The sequence below is a fragment of the Paramormyrops kingsleyae genome, chromosome 9 (genome assembly GCF_048594095.1).
Source record: "Paramormyrops kingsleyae isolate MSU_618 chromosome 9, PKINGS_0.4, whole genome shotgun sequence".
Classification (NCBI taxonomy): Eukaryota; Metazoa; Chordata; class Actinopteri; order Osteoglossiformes; family Mormyridae; genus Paramormyrops; species Paramormyrops kingsleyae.
Window position 1 is genome coordinate 13221996 of NC_132805.1, and position 8211 is coordinate 13230206.

Genomic DNA, 8211 nt, shown 5'->3' on the forward strand with positions numbered 1-8211 from the left:
TAACAACAATTAATCAGTTCATTACAATATTTTATTGTAAATATATGACTTAAAATGCCTATAAGTGAACTGAATGAAACATAGTATTTCTTTAATATTATATTTAGCATAACACAATTAGACCATGCTGTCGTACCAGCTACATCATTCATTAGATGCAAACACATATAGACTTCATTCTCAGATTGTTCAATACGTTGCCGAAACCCACTAGGTGTCTCCCTATGTTTGTGAAAAAGGTTTGAAGGCTCAAAACATGTTCCTGTACAATATGGAGAACATCTCGAAAGCTTCATGAAGCTTCATCAGCCCATCATTAGTTATTTCACTCAAATGCAAAAAACATATGTACTAAAAAGGCTGGGCAATATTGCAGCAAAAACGTTATTCAATGCATTTTATCACTAAACTCATGCGTACATAATTTTGTGAAGGAATACATGGTTATTGCCAGGTGGAAATTAATATCATTGATTTTGCATCCATTTGGTAACTTTTTGAAGTTATCTGTTACAAATCAAAGGATGCTTTTGTTTTGTTTTTATTTTAAAAATTTATTACTTTATAACATCTGAAAAACATTGAAAGAGAAAAGCCAACCAACGCTGTAGCACGGCATTGTGTTTATATGAGGGAGGTGTTCCAATTACACAATGGACGCATTCTGTTTCATATTGTTCTGTTTTGATGGAGCTCGACATCAAATATACATATGCAAATATATACATATTCACAAAATATCAAGTAATTGACCATCCATCCACTTTCTGAACCCACTTATCCTGTTCAGGGTCACTGGGGGTCTGGATCCTATCCTGGAGACAGGGAACAACCCAGGATGGGCTGCTAACCCATTGTACTGTAACTCACTCATCATTCACATGGGCTGCTAACTCACTCACCATTCACTTACACCTATGGACAATTTGGTAACCTCAATTATCTGCAGCATGTTTTTGGACGGGGGGCTGGAGTGCTTGGAGGAAACCCCACGACGACACAGGGAGAACATACAAACTCCACACACTTGGAACCCTGGGCAGAGACTTGACCCCAGGTCCCACTGGTGTGAGGTAAGAGTGTTATCCACTGCACCACCATGCCACCCCCAAGTAGTTCTCTTCTTAATAAATAGAATCCTGTGTTTTGTTGGTTTTTCTAGTAGAACTCCGGCCCAGTGTTGAGTGTTTTTCTAGCTCTTTATTTATAGGCTTATAATAAATAAAATAAATCATATAAATTTGTAAAATAACCTGTCGTAGAGAAGGACCTGTTCAGCTGAGCTTGGGTATGCAGCCAGACACCATTCCCCCAACACACACACACGCACATACACACACAAATAGAATGGGATGCAAGGGTAACAGTGATATACTGTAAATTCTGTTTCTATTCTCTCACAAAATAAAACTATAGATAAATAAAAAAGATATAGTAACAAATTATTGAAGGTATTTAGTAAATATATAAACAGAGAAATAATATAACAAGTTAGAAATACAATGTTTAACATGCAAGTATATAACATAATACAACGTAATAGTATTGTACAATAACATAATTTTTGCTTGAATATAGAATCTGACGATAGCTGGTAGTGTGTGTGTATCATTGCAAAAGCAAAAATGCACTTTATTTTCTGTGTAATGTGAATAATATTGATGTTTTATGGATTATTAGGGGTGCATTTTGATGGAAAATGTTTAAAATTTATACCCCATTACACACAGGACTTATCTGGAATACTTTGATGCACAACTGGGACGATTGGATCGGGTAAGTGCTCTTGATTGCAGATATATGTAACTCTTGTCTGTGCATTGCCTGAGATTAATGGGTGCAAAAATTAACACATTGTGCATTTGTTGGTTTCTAAAGGTTAAGATAAGTATAGCGAATGATAGGTATACCATGAACATCCTGTCCCAGTGAGTAATTCTACAGGAAGTTACTAGCTGGGTCCTTTGTTTGGTAATCAGACCAGACCGGTCTTGCAAACATGAAGAAAGATGCCAGCTGAAGATAAAACTGCCGCATTCATCTTAGTTAGCAGAGCACAAAGAGATGGCAAAATCAGAGACATAAATCATAAACTACTGCCCTGGCATATCTGGAGTCAGTCTAGATGTTAGATTCAGTGAATGCTACTACTGTAGGTCAGCTACTTGAGCAGACGTTCTTTATGGAAGGGAGTTGGAAAGGATAGTTTCTTGACCAGAGCAGAGAAAACCCAGCATGATTGGAGCACTCATGTGTGAATGAGAAACCTCCAGTGTTAGGGAGAGAGCAATCAATAAGACTGATACAAGGTTTCAAATACAAATCGACAACATTTTCATAACAGTGGGGATCACCGACTGTTTTGGTAGGGAGGACAGTGCAGGGTTATTCCTTAGAACACTATCCATTTTTGAACGTTTTTTTTTTTTTATCCCTTTGATCTTAGTTTATTACATTGTATGTACATGAGTTAGCCACCTGTTCTTAATGTTTTTGTTTTCTGGACATTCAGGGCTACTCAGCTGTGTAAATGCTGACACAGTCTTGACATCCTTTTTATGAGTAAAAACTACTTGCGCCTCTTGAAATTTCTCACTTTTTTGTATCTTCTAATATAAAAATTTCCATGCACTACAAATATAATCTTGAATATGTTGAGATTAGAGTCTCTAGGATGTGGGAATGCAGGGTTTTCATTGGGGAGCTTTCTTTGACTTAATATTGTGAAGGAATACATGGTTAGTGCCAGGCGGAAATGAATATCTTTGATTTTGCATCCATTTAGTAATTTGTAGAAGTTATCGGATACACAGCAATGCATGCTTTCATGTTTTTTTTATTTATTACTTCATAATATCTGAAAGAAATTGAAATAGAAAAGACAGCCAATGCTGTAGCACATCATTGTGTTTACATGTGAGAGGTTTTCCAGTTACACAATGGGCATGTTCTATTCCAACTATTTTGACAGAGTTGGATATCAAATGAACATATACAAACCTCTGTGAATAAATATTGCAAAAACATCAAGTAACTGTCTTTCTAATAAATAGAATACTGCATTTTGTTGTTATTTATTGCAGATCTCCAGCCCAATTTTGAGTGTTTTACTATCCCTTTACTTATAGATTTATAATAAATAAAATAAATTATAATAATGTATTAAATAAATATTGTTTCCAGAAGGGCTTTGGGATTGTTACTTGTTTATATCAAAGACAAATTGAGTACGTATGAGTCATTTATTTTTCAGTTTGGAGAGATTATACTGTCTGCAACCTGTCACAGGGAAGTAGCACCTGTCCTGCTGACCTCGGGTATGCAGCCATACACCATTCCCCAACACACACACACACACACACACACACAAATAGAATGATAGATATTCAAGGGTAGCAGTGACATACTGTAAATTCTGATTTATTCACTCACACAATATAACTACCGATATATATATTTTTACTGAATGGCCAGGTTATATCTCCATTCATCATCAATGGATTGTTTTCTTCCCTGTTGGCATGGGCATATTCCAGGACAAGAATGCCAAGATTCATTGGGTTTTAATTGTCAAAGAGTGGTTCAGGGAGCATGAAGAATCATTTTCATGCATGACTTGGTCACCACAGAGTTGTGACCTTAACCTCATTGAAGGACTTCGGGATGTGCTGAAGGAGGCTTTATGGAGTGGTTCAACTCATTTGTGAATACAGGATCTCGGTTAGAAATTAATGCAAATCTGGATGAAAATAAAGGGTGAGATATTGCATAAGGCTGTGGAAACAATGCCATGACAAATGTGCGTCATAATCAAAGCTAAAGGCGGTCCAATGAAAAATTCAAACGGAGACTTTTTTTTTGGCAGGGCAGTGTGTATATACACTCACCTAAAGGATTATTAGGAACACCTGTTCAATTTCTCATTAATGCAATTATCTAATCAACCAATCACATGGCAGTTGCTTCAATGCATTTAGGGGTATGGTCCTGGTCAAGACAATCTCCTGAACTCCAAACTGAATGTCAGAATGGGAAAGAAAGGTGATTTAAGCAATTTTGAGTGTGTCATGGTTGTTGGTGCCAGACGGGCCGGTCTGAGTATTTCACAATCTGCTCAGTTACTGCGAATTTCACGCACAACCATTTCTAGGGTTACAAAGAATGGTGTGCAAAGGGAAAAACATCCAGTATGCGGCAGTCCTGTGGGCGAAAATGCCTTGTTGATGCTAGAGGTCAGAGGAGAATGGGCCGACTGATTCAAGCTGATAGAAGAGCAACTTTGACTGAAATAACCACTCGTTACAACCGAGGTATGCAGCAAAGCATTTGTGAACCCACAACACGCACAACCTTGAGGCGGATGGGCTACAACAGCAGAAGACCCCACCGGGTACCACTCATCTCCACTACAAATAGGAAAAAGAGGCTACAATTTGCACGAGCTCACCAAAATTGGACAGTTGAAGACTGGAAAAATGTTGCCTGGTCTGATGAGTCTCGATTTCTGTTGAGACATTCAAATGGTAGAGTCAGAATTTGGCGTAAACAGAATGAGAACATGGATCCATCATGCCTTGTTACCACGGTGCAGGCTGGTGGTGGTGGTGTAATGGTGTGGGGGATGTTTTCTTGGCACACTTTAGGCCCCTTAGTGCTAATTGGGCATCGTTTAAATGCCACGGCCTACCTGAGCATTGTTTCTGACCATGTCCATCCCTTTATGATCACCATGTACCCATCCTCTGATGGCTACTTCCAGCAGGATAATGCACCATGTCACAAAGCTCGAATCATTTCAAATTGGTTTCTTGAACATGACAATGAGTTCACTGTACTAAAATGGCCCCCACAGTCACCAGATCTCAACCCAATAGAGCATCTTTGGGATGTGGTGGAATGGGAGCTTCGTGCCCTGGATGTGCATCCCACAAATCTCCATCAACTGCAAGATGCTATCCTATCAATATGGGCCAACATTTCTAAAGACTGTTTTCAGCACCTTGTTGAATCAATGCCATGTAGAATTAAGGCAGTTCTGAAGGCGAAAGGGGGTCAAACACCGTATTAGTATGGTGTTCCTAATAATCCTTTAGGTGAGTGTATATGGATCATAGTCCCTCTGTAATATGGGCCAACATTTCTAAAGAATGCTTTCAGCACCTTGTTGAATCAATGCCACGTAGAATTAAAGAAGTTCTGAAGGCGAAGGAGGGTCAAACACCGTATTAGTATGGTGTTCCTAATAATCCTTTAGGTGAGTGTGTATATATATATATATATATATATATATATATATATATCTCATGGCATTGTTTTCACAGGCTTATGCAATGTCTCACCCTTTATTTTCATTCAGATTTGCATTAATTTCTAACCGTGTGTATATACACTCCTTAGTGCTGTTAAACGATAATTTTTTTTTATCAGATTAATCACAGGGTTGCTGTGGATTAATTTCGATTAATCACGATTAAATATCATTAATTTTTAATCTATATTAATCGCATTTCATTTTGCATGAGCAAACAGATTCAAGAAAAAAGGGAATATATATGCACTTAACATGTTTACTGAACATCTTGAACACGAGTCGGATGCATTCCATCTGCCACAGAAGTGCAATACCATGGACCCATATCAAAAAGCAAGATTTTTTGCTTAGCCCGACAACTTGTCAGATTTAAGGTACCTCAGCTTAAATGGTCTACTTAATCTTCTTTCACTTACAATTAGCCCAAACTACCGTAAATCCGACAAATAATCCGACTAATCATGAAATCCAATTCTAGCCCGGTTAATTGCCATTGTTAGCAATATCAGTTCATAACACATTACGCGCGGTGCTTTACGTATAAAACTCCGTAGCAACACGTCCACAGATAAGTTGGACCGTATAGTGTGTGCGACCGATTTAATGAGTCACAAATGAGAAGTAGTGCTTAAACAGTATAAAACTACAACTTTCCCTTCTATTGATAATGGGCGCAGCCATCTTTGATTCTGAACTCAGGATCCTCTGTGCTGTTCTGAGATATTTCTCAGATCTCCAAGAAACGGGAGCGCGCATGTCGTCACTTCCAGCTTCAAAACTCGGAATCTGACTCGGAATATGAGTTCCGAAAGCAAATGGAACGCACCAAAACTGCCCGAAATGGGTTGAGAGACATTTCAGGGATTTTGAGTCATTCTGCACTACAGATGGGTTAATTGTGTTAAAAATTTTAATCAGATGAATCATGATGATGATTTAATCCGTGTTAACCCGTTAATTTTGACAGCCCTAATATATATATTAGAGCTGGACATTACATGATTTTAGCCCCAATTTTCCCATCGATTTTGGAGATCGCAACAAAACCCCCAGATCAGAGGCAAATCGGTGTTGAATCTGCACTCGATCGCTATATGTTGACCAATCAAAAACACCACCTAATGGAGGTGCCAGTGTGTTGAAGCAGGCTATATCTGGCCCTGTCGGCAATTCCAAACCCTGTAGGTATGAAAAGTGTCGCTGCTAGAAATGAGTGCTTGAGGAGCTGCAGCCAGTGAAAGCACAAGACATGGGGTGAGATGAAACCCCAGATTGGTGTTTAAAAAGGTGTCATTGGTTTGTCACTCCTCTACTGGAGCCGACACCTTATCGTGGTGGAGGGGTTTGCGTGTTTCAATAATCCCAGGAGCTAAGTTGCCCGGGGCTTTATGCCCCTGGTAGGGTCACCCAAGGCAAACAGGTCCGGGGTGAGGAACCAGACGAAGTGCTGCTCATAAGACCCCTAATAATGCACAAAATAATGGAACCACGGTTTCCCTTGACCGGACGCGGGTCACTGGGCCCCCCCCCCTGGAGCCAGGCCTGGGGGTGGGGCTCGATGGCGAGCGCCTGGTGGCTAGGCCTACAGTATACCCATGGGGCCTGGTTGGGCACAGCCCGAACAAGGCACGTGGGTCCCCCTTCCAATGGGTTCACCACCTATAGGAGGGGCCATAGGGGTCGGGTGCGAAGTGAGCTGGGCAGTGGTCGAAGGCGGGGACCTTGGCGGTCCAATCCTCGGCTGCAGAAACTAGCTCTTGGGACATGGGATGTCACCTCTCTGATGGGGAAGGAGCCTGAGCTGGTGAAGTTCCGGCTAGACATAGTCGGGCTCACCTCGACGCATGCCCTGGGCTCTGGAAACAGTCTCCTCAAAGGGGGTTGGACCCTCTTCCACTCTGGAGTTGCTCACGGGGAGAGGCGCCGAGCAGGGGTGGGCATATTTATTGCCCCCTGGCTGGGCGCCTGTACATTGGGGTTTACCGCAGTGGACGAGAGGGTAACCTCCCTTCGCCTTCGGGTGGGGGGACGGGTCCTGACTGTTGTTTGCGCTTATGCACTAAGCGGCTGTTCAGAATACCCACCCTGAGTCCCTGGTAGGGGTGTTGGAGAGCACTCCTCCTGGGGACTCTCTTGTTCTACTGGGGGACTTCAATGCTCACGTGGGCAATGACAGTGAGACCTGGAGTGGTGTGATTGGGAGGAACCTCCGATCTGAACCCGAGTGGTGTTTTGTTGTTGGACTTCTGTGCTCGTCATGGATTGTCCATAATGAACACCATGTTCAGGCATAAGTGTGTTCATATGTGCACTTGGCACCAGGACACCCTAGGCCGCAGTTCGATGATCGACTTTGTAGTCGTGTCATCGGACTTGCGGCCACATGTGTTGGACACACGGGTGAAGAGAGGAGCGGAGCTGTCAACTGATCACTACCTGGTGGTGGGTTGGCTCCACTGGTGGGGGAGGAAGCCAGCCAGGCCTGGCAGGCCCAAGCGTATACTGAGGGTCTGCTGGGAATGTCTGGCAGATTCCCCTGTCAGGGGGAGTTTCAACTCCTACCTCCGGCAGAACTTCTCCTATGTCCCAGGGGAGGCGGGGGACATTGAGTCCGAATGGGCCATGTTCCACGCCTCCATTGCGGAGGCGGCTGACTGGAGCTGTGGCCGTAAGGTGGTCGGTGCCTGTCGTGGCGGCAATCCCCGAACCCGCTGGTGGACACCAGTGGTGAGGGATGCCGTCAAGCTGAAGAAGGAGTCCTATCGGGCTTTTTTAGCCTGTGGGACTCCAGAGGCAGCTGACAGGTACCGGTAGGCTAAGTGGGGTGTGGCTTCGGCGGTCGCTGATTCAAAAACTCGGGTATGGGAGGAGTTTGGCGAGGCCATGGAATACGATTTCCG